Source organism: Lynx rufus, unplaced genomic scaffold (genome assembly GCF_022079265.1).
Source record: "Lynx rufus isolate CCGP_SWC_20201006 ecotype Redwood Valley unplaced genomic scaffold, mLynRuf1.p SCAF_18, whole genome shotgun sequence".
NCBI classification, from domain to species: Eukaryota; Metazoa; Chordata; class Mammalia; order Carnivora; family Felidae; genus Lynx; species Lynx rufus.
The window spans coordinates 28157578-28175308 of record NW_025814832.1 but is presented as its reverse complement, the minus strand read 5'-3'; the positions used below and the strand labels follow the sequence as shown (position 1 = coordinate 28175308).

At 57.9% G+C, this 17731-nt stretch overlaps 1 long non-coding RNA gene across 1 annotated transcript; it reads left to right on the top strand.

The window, feature by feature from the left end:
• Nucleotides 1-1127: 1127 nt before the first annotated feature.
• Nucleotides 1128-3706, top strand: LOC124513379 (uncharacterized). The gene is made up of 2 exons (XR_006962370.1): nt 1128-1379; nt 1457-3706. It is a non-coding gene; the product is annotated as an uncharacterized LOC124513379 (long non-coding RNA).
• Nucleotides 3707-17731: the final 14025 nt, after the last annotated feature.

Here is a 17731-nt window from a genome sequence, read left to right as displayed (position 1 = left end):
GCAAACAGGCACCCCCTACGCAAAACACTCTGCTTCTAGAAGTCCCATCAGCGGCAGCATTGGCGTGGATACTCTGAGAGTCGTGGTCTGTAGGACGCACGCGTCTGTCTGTCTGTCTGCCTGGAAACAGTGACCAACAGCCCTGGGAACCCCCAGCCCCCAGGCCGTGGCCTTGAACCGCCGATCCTCGCTGGAAGCCCCGTGAGGTGGGCGCAGGGGGCGCCCGGCTGTTCTAGTTCATGGAGTCATCGCTTCGACTGGTGTGCTTTTCTGTACCTGTGTTTTCTTGTATGATACAAAGGTTTGTGGGCGGTGATGTTTTCAGTTAGGGCTTTAAAAAGTTTTTTTTAATGTTTATTCATTTTTGAGACAGAGTGCGAGTGGGGGAGGGGCAGAGAGAGAGGGAGACACGGGATCCGAAGCGGGCTTCAGGCTCTGAGCTGTCCACACAGGGCCCAACGCAGGGCTGAAACCCATGAACTGTGAGATCATGACCTGAGCCAAAGTCTGGTGCTTAACCGGCTGAGCCACCCAGGTGCCCCTAAAAGATTTTTTTAATGTTTGTTTTTCAGAGAGAGAGACAGAGAGACAGAGTGGAAGAAGGGGAGGGGCAGAGAGAGAGGGAGACCCAGAATCTGAAGCAGATTCCAGGCTCTGAGCTGTGAGCACAGAGCCCGACTTGGGGCTCAAACTCACGGACCTTGAGATCAAGACCTGACCTGAGCTGAGGTCACTTAACCGACTGAGCCACCCAGGTGCCCTACTGTTACTGAATTTCTTTACATTTTTAAAAATATTTGTTTATTTTTGAAGGAAAGAGAGAGCACGAGCAGGGGAGGGGCAGAGAGAGAGGGAGACACAGAATCCCAAGCAGGCTCTAGGCTCTGAGCTGTCAGCACAGAGCCTGACACAGGGCTCGAACTCACGGACTGTGAGATCACGACCCAAGCTGAAGTCCGGACGCTTAACCGACTGAGCCACCCAGGCGCCCCAAATGTTTATTTTTGAGAGAGGGAGAAAGACAGCACATGGGCAAATGGAAGAGGGGCAAAGAGAGAAGGAGACGCAGGATCTGAAGCAGCTCCAGGCTCTGAGCTGTCAGCACAGAGCCCAATGCGGGGCTCGAACTCACGGACCTTGAGATCGTGACCTGAGCCGAAGTCGGACACTTAACGGACTGAGCCCCCCAGGCGCCCCATTCATTTAGGGCTTTAGACAGGTGGTTTGCCTTGAAGGAAGGTAATGCTGGCTCTTTCACTGGGACTCAGGCTTCCTTTCTTTTGTCCGAATCACTGCTGTGACCCGCGGCTCGTGGTCGAGCCTGTGTGGGTGGCCACGCACGCGCAAAGGACCGGCAGAGCTGAGCAGACCAGCTGGCGGTGAGTGACCGTGAAGCGCCCTGCTGTTTTCCAGGACACGGTCTGAGGCCGGCCCCACAAGAGCCCTGCCGTTGCAGGTGCTGCCCACAACCCATCCCTTCTTCGGATAGAAGCAACTGGACAGTGTCCCGCTCTGACCTCGCCTTTGGCTTTAACAAAGAACTCGGCCACCAGGACCGGTGTTGGCACCCACGGAGCAACTCCTGAGCCCTTGGACCTTCGAATCACTGAGCTTCACGCACCAGCCCGACCTCTCTGCCGTGAGGTCGTGAAGGAGAGAGACAAATCCGCCGCCTGCTGTCCCTGGGCTATTTCTGGGGACCGGCGAGGGGCGAAGGCCCGGCTGCGGAAAGGATGCTCCCAGCTCCCGTCTGCAGAGTGGTCTGGCTCCCTGTGGAGTTGAACCCAGTCTGCAGGCGCGTCCTGACCGTCCTGGTGCCACAGCCGGAGTGCAATCCAAGCCCGGGAGCCTTTCCAGCCCGCGGAAGGTGAAGGGAGCCGCGGCTCTGGCCAGGGAATGTCCTCCCCCGATGCCACCTTGTGGCCACATCGGAGACACACATCCCCCCGCCCCCAGCCGGCCGGTGATGGTCTTTTCTTCCTTCAGCTCTGCCCTGCCGGTCAGAGCCGTGGGTGGAGTTCTCTAGCAGGAAGGCAGGGCTGGCCCAGGGGGAAGCAGGATCGTGATGGGGGCAGGTGCCCCTCCCAGCGCTGGGGTGCAGGGGGCAGACCTTCGCTTACTGCCGTTATTCACGGCCTCCAACGTGCAGCGGGGCCCAGGTGCACGAGTGTTGTCCGGAGGCGCGGACGGATAAATTAATTTATTCTGCATTGACTCTACCAAGTCCTGTCTAAAGCTCCCCGGGAGAATCCACGCTGACCCCTTTTCCTAGAGGCAGTGTTGTTTGTAAAAGGAGCTGAGGGCAGTGAGCCTGGACCGGCAGTGCAATCAGGCCCACTTGGCCCCACACGGCTCCAGTCTCCTTCCCCACGCCCCACGCTTGCCCAGCCGCCAGGCCTTTGCTCCTTCTGTTCCCTCTGCCCGGGACCTTCGCTCCCACTGGGAAGGAGAGAACCCCGCACGGGCTCCGTGTTACACCAAGACGTTTGTGGATCTCACGTGTTGCCCCATTCCAGAAGCTTCTCTGCGGGCTCGGAGGTGGCTCGGGGGTGGGACCAGGACCCAGCACGGTACCGTCCCACGGGAAGTGTTAGTGGGTTATACAGGGAGGCCCCTCCGGGAGAAGGCGGGTCCTCCCAGGGCAGTAGGTGGGACCCCTGTGATTTGGAATGCAGCCAGAGTGCTTCTCGTCCAGGGTCCTCAGGCTTTGGATTTCACGCACCAGCGCATTTCCAAAGAAATCGTGAGCAGTGACCTAGGGGAGCATGTGTGCGCTCCCACACGTGTACACACGCACACACACGTGCACACACACACGCTACACGCACAGTCCCAGCGTGGGATGTTAACTCCCATCATTCACCAAAGGGCAAAGAGCGGGCACGTAGCGTCAGGAGGAGAGACTTCATCTCAGGACAGAGAACGTCGTCCCTGCTGAGCGTGGCCTCGCAAGAAGCCGGTGTCCTACTTCCTGTCCTGCACCAGCCCTGCCTCGTGCCCGGCCCTGGGGGCCTCGGCCCAGGCTGGACACCTGTCAAGGCACTGCCGCTGGTGTGCCCGTGTCCGGTGCCGGCCCCCGGGCTCCCACGACCGTTGGGCCGCGGGGGAGAGAGCCCCACACCTGCTTCTCAGCCTCCGGGCCGGCTGACACCTGCCGGGGCCGCAGACAGAGGAGTGGGCGGCTTCCGGCTTGGGACGTTTCCAAGACAACCTCGGGGCCACGGTGGGAGGTGCGCCTGCGTTCAGAACCGCTGCTCTCTGCTGTCCCCACGGACCCCCCACAGACAGACAGGCGGGAAGCCCTCGTGCTTGGAAACCAGAGAGAGGGCAAGTCTGGGTTCTGCGTGGGAAACCGAAGCAGGACGGGTTCTGTTGCGATTCTGCGACAGGCGCCTATTAATATTTTCTCCCTACCGGGTGAGTGGATTCTGTGACCGCAGGACCGAGCTAATGAGGGATGGGGTCCCATGACTGAGCAGACGAGCCGCCTGTGGACGTGCTCAGACCATAGTGCCATGGAGCACCTCCTGCCACCAAGGCCCAGAGGCAAATTAAACAGGGACCCAAGTCTGTACAGAAGCCAGCATTTCTAGTCACACTGTAAGAATGCAAATTTGGTGGTTTTTTGTTTTTTTTTTTTTTTTTTGCTGATGACATCACTCTGGGTTATTTTTTTCCAATAGCAAATCCAAATGAATCACTTGAATCAGGTGTCATAGTAAAGAAGGAGAAGCCTTGTGCCTATTTTTTTTTTTTTTGAATTGAAATAATTACAGATGCCGTCACACGCAGTTGGGAGAAATAACACCGAAAGCAAAAATCTTCTGTAGCCTTTACCCACTTTCCCCCAGCGGTGACATCTGCAAAACTGTGAGTCACTGTCAGTCACACCCAGGTCATCCAGCTGACGCAAGCCCACCCGTCCTCTCCCACCCCCCGTGTCCTTGGTGCTCCTTTGTGCGGGTGGGTATTTGTCTCCATACCGTTTTACCCCATGTAGGTTCATGTGCCCCCCACCACCGTAGTCCAAGCACAGAACACCTCCTTCCCCGGAGATCCCTGCGTCGCCTTTTTCTTTTCTTATCAATTTGTATTTTAAATGTGTTTATCTAAATTCAAGTCAGTTAGCATCCAGTGTACTAGTGGTTTCGGGAGTAGAACCCAGGGATCCGTCCCTCGTCGCCCTCTCCTGGCTGCCCTCGCCTCCTGCCGTCCCCACGGTCCCCAGCCCTCAGCAACCCCCACTGTCCGCCGCTTCGGAAACGTGGCCATCTCGAAAATGCCATGCGAGGAGGCCCACGCAGCCTGTAACCTTTCGGAGTTGGCCTTTTCCGCTCGTCACACCTCCGTGGAGACTCCCCGGGGGTGCGATGCGTGTCGGTGGCCCGTGCCTCGTGGCGGAGGAGCGAGTACCACGTGCCCACCCGTGTCTGCAGCCCTTCGCCCACGGACGGGCCCGGGCTTACCCCCCGTTTTTGTGTGCTGCGAAGACAGCTGGTTTGTGTACCTACAGGCTCTGCGTGAACAGAAGCTTCCCTGTCTCTGGGATAACAGCCCAGGAGTGCACTTACCGGGTCGTACGGTAATTGCTTGCCTGGTTCCTTTTTTTTTTTTAATTCTCGAGATGTGGTGGCGTCTTTTTATTATTTAAATTGCAGCTAACATGTAGTGCAATGATGGTTTCCGGAGTAGAATTCCGTGATTCGTCCCTTACGTACAAACCCAGCGCTCGTCCCAAGTGCCCTCCTTGACTCCCGTTACCCGTCCAGCCCGTCTCCCACCCACGGCCTTCCAGCAACGTTCAGTTTGTTCCCTGTCGTTAACAGTCTCTTGTGGTTTGTTTCCCTCTCTTCCCCGCCCCACCCCCCGCCATATGTTCATCTGTTTTTCTTAAATTCCACATACGAGGGAAATCACACGGCATTTGTCTTTCTCTGGTTGACTTATTTTGCTTCGCACAATACAATCTGGTTCCATCCACATCATTGCAAATGGCAGGGTTTCATTCTTTTTGATGGCTGAGTAATTCTCCATCGTGTGTGTGTGTGTGTGTGCGCGCGTGCATGCACACCACGTCATCTGTGTTCCATGTCTGCTCTCACGAGAAGCTGCCACACTGCCTTCCAGAGAGGCCGTGTCACGTTCCATCCCCACCGCTGGTGAGAGGGCCAGTCTCCCCACGTCCTCCCCGGCACTGGGTGTTGCCGCTGTTTTCCATTTTGGCCGTTCCCATAGATCTGCCTCTTCCTGTGGCTTATCTGCCATCGGGGTGGCCTTTGTGGGGAAATGTCCCTTCCTGTTTTCTGCCCGTTTTGTTTTTTGTTTTGTTTTTTTGTTTTTTAATGTTTATTTTTGAGAGAGACGGAGTATGAGTGGGGAAGGGGCAGAGAGGGAGACAGAGACTCTGAAGCAGGCTCCAGGCTCTGAGCTGTCGGCACAGAGCCTGATCTGGGGCTCGAACCCAGGAACTGTGAGATCATGACCTGAGCTTAACCGGCTGAGCCCCCCAGGCGCCCCTCCTGGGTCCGTTTCTTGATCCGGCTGCCAGGACAGACCGAAGAGTGCTCCTTACGTCTTCAGGACAGCATCCTTCGGTTCTCCTGGGGTCCAGCTATTTTCCCAGCTACCCATCGGTCCGTTCATTCACGCCCGCCTTTGTTCACATCCACTGCGTGCTGAGCGGCTCTAGGAGGGTGGGTAGAGCCGCTGGTTAGAAACGAGAGCCTCGCAGTCTAGCCCGGGCCTGACCATGACCCACCAAGTGCACCACACTGCCGGCTCCGGCCCTCCCTGAGATCTGCCCCCAGACTGGGCCCCCTCAGACCCCACAGCTGGTCGAGTGCCCTCCGTGCCCTGAGCCGCAGGCAAGGCCCAGCTTCCAGAAGCCCCACCGCCTCGGGGTGAGCCACTGCGGCCCACAGACGCGAGTCCCACGGTGTTCCTGTCCACTCGTGCACCCGAGTAGCCCGTTTTCTCTATTAAATCTTTTTGTTTGGGACACCTGATCTCAGTTTTCCCGACTGGACCGCGCCCGGCATGCCGTCCCGGACGGTGATGCGCGGCGAGCGACGGTGATGGGACAGGCATGGGAGGTTGTCGTCTTCAACAGGGTGACCGGGAAATGAAGGCGTCGCTCGAAGGAGACAAGGGAGCCAGCCTAGCAGATTTCCAGGAGAACAACGTTCTAGAAAGAGGGAGGAACTCATGTAGAGGCCACGGGACAGGCCACAGGACCGCATTCGAGCCCCGGCATCGACGTGGGTGTAGCCGGATGAGTGAGCGAAAGAGGAGGAGTGGGGGGGACCGTGGCAGGGGAAGCTCAGTTCACCAGGCCCCGTGCCCGGCCGAACCTCCCTGCCCCCTGCAGCCAGCAACCCGCGTGCCCAGCTCCTGCCAGCGGGCGATGTCGCTTCTGGGGGTCGGTGCCACCAGGTGGCCGCGTGGCTGCTACCCGGGGGAGCTGCCTGACCCCAGGACTTTGCACGAGTGGAAGTAAATCTGTGCTGCATTACGTCAGGGTTTGCTCGTCACCCCTGCAGAAAGGAGCCCGTGCTGACAAGTACAGGGGTGAGGCCAGAGGTGGGGGGCGGGGCGGCCAGGTCCTGCCAGGCCACCAGCTGGCGGGTTCAACTCTTCCGGCGACAGAGAGCAGCTGGCTTCTGTTTGTCACGTGGCTCGGACTTCTGTTCGTTTGTTCCTCAGTAGAAAATTTTAATCTTTACGACATCAAATTTATTTTCCTTTCCTTAACAGCTTCTGGGCTTTACATCTTAACTCAGAAAGGACTTCCCCGTGTGAAATTCTTCTCCATTTTCTTCGGGCACTTTCGTGGTTTTATTTTTTCACGTTTAAACCTCTGATGCATCTGACATTGGGCCAAGAGTGATGTCATGACTTGATTAATCCTGAGTGCTTTTCTAGATTCCGTGGCCGCTGGACCAAGCTCGCTGCCAGCCCTTAAAAACCCTCCTGGGGCCACCTGGCTGGCTCAGTTGGAAGCACACAACTCTTGATCTGGAGGTTGTGAGTTCGAGCCCCGTGTTGGGTGTAGAGGTTACTTAAAAGTAAAATTCTTAAAAAAAAAAAAAGCCCTCTTGGGGCGTCTGGGGGGCTCGGTTGGTTAAGGGTCCGGCTTTGGCTCAGGTCATGATCTCACAGCTCGTGAGTTTGAGCCCTGCATCGAGCTCTGTGCTGACATTTCAGAGCCTGGAGCCTGCTTTGGATTCTGTCTCCCTCTCTCTCTGTCTATCCCCTGCTCCTGCCCACCCTCTCTCTCTCTCTCTCTCTCTCTCTCTCTGCTGTCTTTCTCTGTCTCTCTCAAAAATAAACATTAAAAAAAAAGTTCTCTGGAGAAATCCTTAGGGGCTGCGGCTGGTTGGGGCAGGAAGGAGCAGGTGGGCATCAGCCGGTGCCCGGGGAGGGCAGGGCCGGCTGGCAGCTGCCCGTGGACAACTCGAGCCTCAGAAGCATTGAAGTCATGCAGGAGAAATGCCAGTTAGCCCGGGGTCCACCCCGGACCCCTTCCGTGACAGCCCGCCCCGGCCAAGAGAGGATGTGAAGAGGGCCCACGTGCCCGCCGACCTCTGCTGCCCCTGCCTGTGCAGGTCGCGTGCAGCCCCCAGGCCCTGCCATCGGCATTCCTGGGTCAGCATTCCGTCAGCAGAAACATGCAGCCTAATAACCAACAGGCGGCCCTCCGAGAACGAGTGATTTATTTTATTGCCTCATTCTTAAACACTTCAACGTGCCTCCCAAGAAGCTGTTTGGTTTGGAAAGTCGTAAGAGAAGACCCAAACGTCAAGCGGCAGATGCTTGGCTGCCCTTGCCCGGGACGCCAGCCTGCCCCGCTGGGGATGGGTTTCGGGGCGTCTGGACCCAGTGGACGTTCCTGCACGGGCTCTGATCCCCAGCGCAGGACGGGAAGACGCACGCAGGTTGTCATTAAAATGAAGAAAGGGGGGCGCCTGGGTGGCTCAGTCGATTGAACATCAGGCCTCAGCTCGGGTCATGATCTCACCGTTCGTGGGTTCGAGCCCCGCGTCGGGCTCTGTCCTGACGGCTCGGAGCCTGGAGCTGCTTCGGATTCTGTGTCTCCCTCTCTCCCTCTGCCCCTCCCCTGCTCGTGTTCTGTCTTTCTCTCTCAACAATAAACATTAAAAAACGAAATAAAATAAAGAATATTGGTTTCTCTCCCTCTGGAATTACACGGTGGGCCTCCATCAGTTTAAAGGGGCAGCATGGTATTGGGCAGTGAGTCTTCTCCACTTCCCCAGTTGACATCCTGCCCAGTAAGTCATGTCCTGTCTCGTCCCGATGGCCCGATACTGACTCAGAATGGGCAGGGGTTTGTCTACTCCAGGGTCTCTCAGCCTCAGCATGGTTGACCTTCCGGGCGGGGTAACTCCTTGCTGTGAGCTGTATGTGATGAGCACGATTTTAACGAAAGGTGCAGCTGGAATTCACCTAGGGTCCTCTTCTCCCCTGGAGATCACGGGGGTCCTGGGTGCTCGGGCAGTGCAGAAAACTCACGTCCTTGGCCGTGCAGAGAGCCAGGCCCCAACACGGACCCTGTCCCACCCGGTCCTGCACGGAAAACACAGCCTTCCAGTTCGGGAGCCTGGACACTTGGCCGAAATAGCGAAGGGCTCCCCTCCACACGATGCCGGCGTTCGTCCTGGCTGTTGTGTTTCACGTCACAGCGGTGTCGTCATCATCATTGTCACCATCAACAATAAATCCTGCAAACCCCAAGTGCCTGACGTGTTTGTTCTTGTGAAACAGGGGGCCTGCGGCCTGTCCAGTAAATGCCTTCCCGGTAGATCAGAGCGTAGGTTAAAACGTGGGTAAAGCTGTTGAAAGGAACCCCTGTAGGAATCCCCACGTGATGCCGGATTTCCCTGATGATTACGTCCTGATTTTTGATGAACTAAATGAAACGGAGCACAGCGTGCAATTTTCTGAAAGCACTAACACATTTATTTGGAGGTGGGGATAACTGACCTGTGTGTGTGTGTGTGTGTGGTTTGGAAGCGGTCAGACATACAGACTGGGCTTGTCTAGATTAGAACATCCTGTGCATAGATTCATTCATGCATTTGATTTTACTGTCCTAGAGTTAGCGGCTCTGGTACACAATATGCAAATCAGAGGGAAATGGCATGCAAATGAGCAAACCTCGGTTCTATTTTCAGGTTCTATTTTCAGCCCCGGTTTCCTGCCTCCCTTGGGACGCCAGCTGACAGAGCCACGTGCGGGTCTCTTATCTTTGTCCCAGCCCCTCCCAGGGCCCCGGGGTCTGGGCTGCGTCCTGCCTGGCCGTCTGTGGACCAAGACGCGGGCAGCCCCCCTGGATTTTCTTGCCAGGAGCCTGTGCGTGCACGGGGGCTCCAGGCCCCAGCGCCGCCACTGACTGAATGTCAGACCTCTGAATCCCAGGGGGGTTATTCTCCGGGTGAAACGAGCGTCCAGGCATCGAGCCGGGCACACGCATGGGAAGTGTGCTGGAACCGTCGCTGCTGGGAGGAGGCAGATGATGGCAACGAGAGGCTGGCTCGAGGCCCTTGCGATCACACACTCAGAGGTGACCACAACTGACCTGACACTTCCAGGGCTCGGCTGCAGCTGGGACCCCGGAGCCGCTCCCCTCGCCGGCTGGGTGCGGTCACAGGCTCTCTGCCGCACCGTGCTGTCCTCAGGGTTCCTTCACAGCTGGTGGAGGCCAGTTTGGTCTCAGAGGGGAGATAAGAGAGACACAGGAGCAAAACTCAGCCTGGCTGTGCACCCGGCGAGAGCCGTTCTCTGGCAGCTCTGGTCCGGGACGGGATACAGGATGGGAAAGCGGCCCAAAGCCCCCTGCGGGCCGCCGCACAGCCGCTCGTGGCCCAGCGGGGGGGGGGGGGGGGGGCTCCTCCCGAGGGGCTCAGGCTCCCTTGAGGGCCACCTGGTATTTGAGAAACAAACTGAAACAGTAACAACGTGAAGGTCCGCACTCTCCCGTGTCTGTGGCTGAATTACATGAGATCATCACAGATCAATGAACTTGGCCCCGTAGACGGGCCTTCCCTCCTGGAGACGCTCCCCCTTGACTTGGGACTTCACGTTACGCCCTGGGCATGTCCAGAGGGCCAGCTCCAGGCTTACTCGTTACCCGGCACGTCTGGGCCTTCAGGAGAACCCTGCGGAGGTGCACGGGGCCTGCGTTGAGCCCGTGCTAACAGAAGCACCCATGAAACCTTGGTCCCTAAGTCTGGTTTCGGGGGGCGGGGTCTGTCGTGGGGACAGCTCGCCGTGCCTCCCTCTGACAGGGACTGCCGTGCACGCTGTGGTGCGGCGGCCCGGGAGGGCTCACGGAGCGGCCAGGCCACTCCATTCGCCGCCGTCACCAGGGAGCTTCTAATCCAGTGACTTTTCTCAGATGCAGCAACTAACGTATCATCACTTCCTGGAGAGGGTCCCACACCTGTGGGAACTAGCTGGGAGGCTCTTCAACCGAAATGGTTTGGTGGCCAGGGCGGCGGGGGGGGGGGGGAGGGTGTGGCGCTGTGCCCCAGAAGATTCCGCCAGCCTCAAATGACGGCTTCCTTCCAGAAACAGAGGAAATCGTCCCCATGAGACTGGAGGTGAGTCAGGGCACAGGCCTGTGATTCAACGCCTTGAACTTGGCCAGAAGCCTCAGCAGGTGAACAGCAGCCTGGCCTTGCAGCCAATGGATGAAGACAGTGGAGGTCTTGGGGTGGGGGGGCTGTTACCCAAGGACAGCAGCCTCCCCGCAGTTCCAGAATCCTCTGGGCCAGTCCAAGGCCTGGGCCCTGTCTGTGCCATCCTGGGTCACCCGCTGTCCCAAGCAGCTTCTGTGTGGGAATCCGGGAGTCTGAGAAAGTGCCCCACCCCCGGGGGGCCTCAAGGGCTCCGCCCTCGGACAAGCACGCACGTGGAATCTCCCGACACAGCCACGTCGCTGCCCTTAGCCTGGTGAGAGCCATAAATTACTCCTTATTGTTTCCTCTGTACATCTATTTCGGATCCCACGTTCTCCAGGCGATCCGAACTTTTATTAAGTCTAAAGAGCTATCACGTAAAATTTCCAACACGGAAAAGTACAGAGCATAACATTACGAACGCCCGTATGTCCGTCGCCTGTATTTAACAGTTGCTAACATCTTGCCGTACCTGCTTCATTCTCGAGAGCTCTAAATCGCTTCAAAGTAAATTACCGTCTTGGCGACATTTCTGCCTCAAGTATTTGGGCACAGCCTGATTTCAAAACCGAAGGACGTTTTTCTACTTCGTACGAGACCGTTCTCACAACTAACAAAACCGACCGCAATTCCCTGATGTCAGGGAATGCCCGCTCCATACTCAGGCCTGCCCAGTGACCCCCAAGTGTCTTTTTCAGCTGGCCGTTCTAACCCGGACCTGATGAAGGACGGCGCCTTCATCAGGTGTCTTATGTGACTTGTCACATAGACGAAGACCACGCCCCTTTGGTTTGTATGGCGTCGACCGCGGAAGAGCCTGGGCAAGTGACTCGTGGAGCGTCCCCCTTCGGGATTTGTCTGATGGCTTCCACTTCCCCGCCGTGTCTTGCTTTGTCGCTGCGCGTTGCCACGCATCGGACATTAAATCTGAACGAGGTGTGGCTAGACGGCTTTTGGCGGGAACGTCTTACGGCTCACGGTGACGGGCGTCTCCCCTCTTGGGGATTCCAAGGTTGGGCCCTGGACTCTCCGTGGAAGGAGGTCTCCCCGTGTCTCTGCAGCCTTGGTTCCAGACCTCAGGCCAAGCTGTTCATGAGGGTCTATCAACCCGGTTCCTTAAGAACCAGGCCTTCGGGCCCCCAGTGGATGTGAAGCCTGGGGGGGTTGACTCGATCAGAGCAGTGAGAGTGGACGGCGGTGGGGCGGGGCGGGGCCGGGAGCCCAGCTGGAGTTGGGGACAGCGTGTCAAGACCCAGGGCGGAGTGCTGGGGGCACAGGAGCCTGGGGGGCAAGGGGAGAGGCAGCGCTCAGAAGGGAACGTGGAGGGCCCGAGGCTGGAGGGGTCCATGCGGGGGAGGGACGGGCAGCTAAGTTCTGCAAAGTTCAGGGCCGATGAGGAGGTGGGGGCCGAGACAGTGCATCCCGGGCAAGAGAGCAAGGTTTTCCAGTCAGCCCATCCCAGGTCGTCACCTTCTAGCTGCGAGGCCTCGAGGGCGTGAATTTCTCGGAAGCTCATGCCTCTTATCTGCAAAATAGAACAATGCTCCCTGCCTAGCACTGAGGTAGAAGATTGCCTTTGCCAAAGCCGGTCTCCTGTGCAAACCTGGTTTGTGAGCAGCTAACACGCACCCGCTCTGCCCATCAGCTCAGCCTCCTTGAAGACCCTCTCCCCTGCCTCCCTTCCCTCCCAGAGCAAGTCAGGCTGGCCCCTGCCCCAGGACCTTTGCCCCTGCCGTCTCTCCGTCTGTGGCGTTCTCTCCCAGGTCTTGACACGGCAGTGCCTTCTCTGACTACCTCATTTAATGGCACCGCCCATCCAGGCGCTCTGACGGTCTGCGGCGACTAAGATGGGCGGGCTGCCCGGGGCCAGGGCTGGGCGTCGGTCCTTCATGTGAACCTGGCCCCCGGGGAGCCCCAGCCCAGCCCCTCTGCCACCAGCTCCCAGTGAGGTGAACCGAAGTGCGAAGTCTCTACCAGCTGGGGGACAGTCGGGGGGGACAGATCGGCAGGGCTGGAAGGATGTGGGGGGGGGGCCAGTCAGGAGGGGCGGGGAGGGGGCTCAGGATGTGGCCTTAGAGCCCATAGGTCTGGTCGCTGCAGGCCACAGGAGTGAAAAGCCCAGAAGCAGTGCATTTGGGGCGTGCGTCCGGAACGGACACGTTTCCTCGAGGCCTGTGAACGCGGGAGCTCCCGGCTGAGGCCTGCTCGCCCCGTCCGCTTGAGGGCTGTTTTCAGGACGGCACGAGACGCTGTACGTGGGAGGAACAGACGTGGAGCCACCGGGAGCCCCGGCCTCTCTGCGCCCGTTCGGGCTGCTGGCGCCGGTGGAGGCCTGGTCTGAGGAGTCGCCCGGCGGGCCCCCAGGTCTTGGCCCTCGTTCTGCCCGGCACACGCTTGGCACCTGCTGTCTCTGAGGGTGGCCGGGAGGGGCGAACGAGGGGCTTCCCCCCGCCGTCACCAGCCTTCGGTCCGGGGCGTGTGTGTGCTCCCGTGTACGGATGTGTGTATGTGTGTGCGTATGTACACGAGCGTGCATACGCATGCGCATCCACGTGTATACAGTGGTGTCTCTCTGTGCGCGTGTGTGTACTGTGTGTGTGTGTGTGTACATGGCCCCAGCCCCTGCCCTGGGCCTCCAGTAATTTCCGCGGCACCTTCCAGGAGCTGCCAGGCCACGTTCCCACGGGCCACAGCGCCACCTGCTGGAACGCACGTGGCGGGCCATCCCAGACCCGGCCTGAGGGCGGGGATCCCCTGGCCTTTCCGGCTGGGGATGTCCTGGGAATCCCCCCCAGGAAGGGCTGGAGGCCAGGAGACCGGGCGACGTGGGTAGCAGTCCCAACACCCAGCGCTGGGCCTTGCGATGTTCAGGGGACACTCCCTCTGGGACTGGTCTTTACCGAGCCTCCTCCCACCAGGTGGAGGGACCCTGCCCTGCAGAAGGGGCTGTTCCTTCTCCAGGTTGAAGGCGGGAAACTGAGGCCCGGAGACGTTGCGGCCAGTGGGCAGAGGGCTGGGATTCTGGCCCAGGCCAGTGGGCTCTACTCACCTAAGGCTCTCTCTCTGCTTTGCCTAAGCTGAGGAACTTCCTCCAGGAAGCCTTCCCTGAGCTCTCCGCATTAGTGTGGGTGCTCTTGCCCTGTGCTCAGCTAGCAGCCTGTATTCCCTGTTTCAGTTCTCTCCAGGTCCTTACGTGGCTCACGGCTTACCTTCCCCCCGAGTCCGGGAGCTCCCGAAGGGGCACTCTTGTGTCTGTCTTGTTCGCCTGCCCCCTGTAAGGACCCGAACCTTTAACTGCACGATTTCTAGTTAACTATGGGGGTCGGACGGCTGTGAAGAAGGAACCAGGTCGGAGGGAATACTGAAAGCCCATCTCTTAACCGCGTTGGCCTGGACTCCTCAAGAAGTGCTCCTCCCAGGAAGACGTCCTCTGCAGCCCTTCGAGGTGCTGACCACTGATGCCCCCAGGCGCCGGGTACCCCAGGGACGGGCCGCACGCCCTGGCTCCCCACGCTGCTCCCGGGCCTGATCCTGCCCTCCCGCCCCCGGAGGCCAGCGCTGCCCATGGACTCCGCCTCCAGCGCCCTCGCAAGGGCTTTGGGACTGGCCCACTGTGTTCCCTTGGCCCCGATCCTCCCATCCTCGTAAACAGCTTCGAGATCACAGATGCTTTAGCCGACGCCCTCGGCCGAATCAGCCTCCTCAACCCCGTGTGGCGGCAGAATCCTGAGGTGTCCCGGCTCCCAGTCCCTGGTGCGCCGTCTGTCTCCTGCTTCCACTTGTTCAGCCAAATGCCAGTGTAGACACTGCGCTGATGAGTTTGCAAGCGTCCTTCGTGTCTCCGGGCAGCTCACCTTAAAACCGGGAGGTTACCAGGGTGGGCCCCACCTAAGCACAGAACCCTTTCCATCTGGGAGCCCGCAGCAAAGGAAGCAATCAACCGAGCGACAGGGCAGCCTGCGGCAGGGGAGGAAGTATTGGCAAACACAGTCGCCTTAGGATCAAGCCCCAATTCCTTCCCCTCATGCCCTTGACCCCGCTGACGGTGCCCTCCTGGGCCGTGTTCTCCTTCCCCTCAGCACACTGGGGCGTCCCTCCCGGAGCACCTCCCGGTGTCACCCCCCAGGTGAGGGTCTTACCTCCGCTGCTAGGACTCAGCTCAGCATCGCCTCCTCTGAGAAGCCTCCCTTGGTTTCCCCCAGCCTGGATTTGAGGCTGCCTGTGCTCTCCTGGCACCCTGCACCGCGCCCGACGGAAGCCCCTGACCACACTGCACTTTGGTCTTTAGGTCCCTGTTTCCGTGTCCGTCCGGGCTCGAGCCCCTTGGGCCGGGACACCGTCACCGCTTGTCACCCCTGTCACTTCTGCACCTCTGCCCACACCCACCTGCGACTCGACTCGAGGCTTCCTTCTCCACGCACGCACACCGTGCCCCTCATCTCCCTCCCGGCGCTGCTCTAACGGCATCCCGCGTACTCTGGCACGTCGGATACTTATTTCCACCCGGCTCTGGGTTTAAATTTCCTTCCAGGCTTCCTCTTTGACCCGTGGATTATTTAGAAGTGTGTTGTTTAAAGTTCCAAGGGTCTCGGGGTTTCCCCGTGGTCTCTCTGTGGCTGAGTTTTCGTTGGATGCTATTACAGTCGGAGAACACGTCCTGCGTGATTTCAATGGTAGAAAACGTGTTGAGGTTTATCCGGTGGCCCAGGACGGGTCGATCCGGGGGCACGTTCCCTGGGCACTCGATAAAAATGTGTATTCTACTGGTGGGCGGAGTCTTCCTGGTGGGCGGAGTCTTCCGTATCTGTCTGCGGGGTCCGGTGGTGGATCGGGCCGTCGGATCTTCTGTTTCCCCCCTGATTTTCGGTCTGGTAATTTCCTCCGTTGCTGGGGGTGGGGTGTGTCCCCAGATACGCGCGTGGGTCCATTTCTCTATTTAGCTCCGTTCGTTTCTTGTTGTTTTTTTTTTTTTTTTTTTTTCTCCATGTATTTTGAGGCTCTGTTGCTTGGTGAGGACACACAGATTTATTTGGGATTCTCATGTCTCTGGTGAATTAATCTCTTTATCATTATGTAATGTCTTCCTTTGTCTCTCGTAATTTGCTCTGAAGCCGACTTGTTTCGTATTATAGGCACGCACGCTTTAAAAGATCGCTTCGTGGCGTGTCTTTTTTTCCCATCCTTCTTACTTCCATTCCGCCGATGTCATTGGGTTTGAAGTGAGTTGGGGTCCCCTTTTTTTCCACTCTGACGATTTCCGCCTCGCGTGACTGTATTGACACCATTTATGTACATTTAAGGCTTCAGGCTGCCATTTTGTCGTTTTTGTTTGTTTTCCTTTCATCTATTTCTCATTTCTCTGCTTCTCTTTTCTTGCCTACAAGAGTATTTTGGGACCCCGTCTTGATTTTTTACGGTGTTCTTGGGAGTTTTGTGTAGTTTTCTATACATACTTGGCTGTTGCTACACACGTGCGCACAACTTACCGCAATACGCCGGTGCCATTTCGAGCGGAGTGTGCAAAATGTTCAAAACTTACTCCGTGTAGGTCCTTTTACCTTCCCTCTTTTCTTATGTTTATTTATTTTTGAGAGAGAGAGGGTGGGGGGCAGAGAGAGAATCCCAGGCAGGCTCTGCACCGAGTCAGTGCAGAGCCTGGCGCGGGGCTCGATCCCACGAAGCGTTGAGATCGTGACCTGAGCCGAGATCAAGAGTCAGACATAGGGGCTCCTGGGTGGCTCAGTCAGTTGAGCGTCTGACTTCGGCTCAGGTCATGATCTCACAGTTTGTGAGTTCGAGCCCCGCGTCGGACTCTGTGCTGACGGCTCCGAGCCTGGAGCCTGCTTCCGATTCTGTGTGTGTGTGTGTGTGTCTCTCTCTCTCTCTTTCTCTCTCTGTGCTCTCCCGTTCGTGCTCTGTCCTTTCTCTGCCTCTCAAAAATAAAGAAATGTAATAAAAAAATTATTTTTTAAATACACCTTTTGGTGGTGCCTGGGTGGCTCAGTTGGTTGAGCGTCCGACTTTGGCTCAGGTCATGACCTTGTGGTTCACGGGTTCGAGCCCCGCATCGGGCTCTGTGCTGATGGCTCAGAGCCTGGAGCCTGCTTCGGATTCTGTGTCTCCCTCTCTCTCTGCACCTCTCGCGTTCGTGCTCTGTCTCTGTCTCTCAAAAATGAATAAATGGTAAAAAAAAATTAAAGAAAAGTCTGACGCTTTACCGACTGAGCCCCCGGGCGCCCCCGCCCTCCCCTCTTCTGAAAATCTGGAGCGTCCGTCCGACAGCCAGGGCTATAGCTGTTGTTCCGCTCACCACGTGGGATTCAGAAAACGCGCGAGGCGGAAAGTCTGCTGCGCTCTCCATTATTCCTTATTCCTTCCCGATGCTCGAAGATTCCATCCTTTTCCTCTGTCCCTTCCGTTTGCAGAACTTCCTCCAGCTGCCCTTTAAGGAGGTCCCTGCCTGCCAGCGTTCTTCTCATCTTGTTCCATCAGAGGATGTCTTTATTCTTTTCCCTCCGTTCCTAACAGGGTATTTCTGCCAGACTCCAGGCTCGGTTTCCTTCGGCACCTTTGTGAAACATGCTTCCGGTGCCAATCTGGTTCAGAGTCTCCGCAGGGCTGCCAAGGGGCACGAGGCCCAGCCGCCTGGTGCCTCTGGGTGGGAGGGGGCCTCCGGCTTGCTCGCACAGAGAGCGCTCTCGGGGCCCATGCGTCTTGTGTGGGTGTTCCCTTGGCCATCGTTGTCTCCGGGTGAGTAAGGGGACCACTTACCTGGCCACTTACTGCCGGAGGCCTGGGGAGCCTCGCGGCAAATTGTTCCTGACTCAGTCTTGGGGTCCCAGCCAGTTCACCTGCTCCCTCCCTTCTGCTGGCCTCTCTCCACCGTTCCCAGGGCGTGTGGCTGTCCTCAGTGGAGAGGGGCAGGAAGACACGAGTCCCACGCCATCCTTTCCAGACGGGAAGTCCCTAATTAGGTGACTGAGTGACTGAGCATCTGTTTGAAGGAGAGAGGCGAACACAGGACCCTGGGCCAG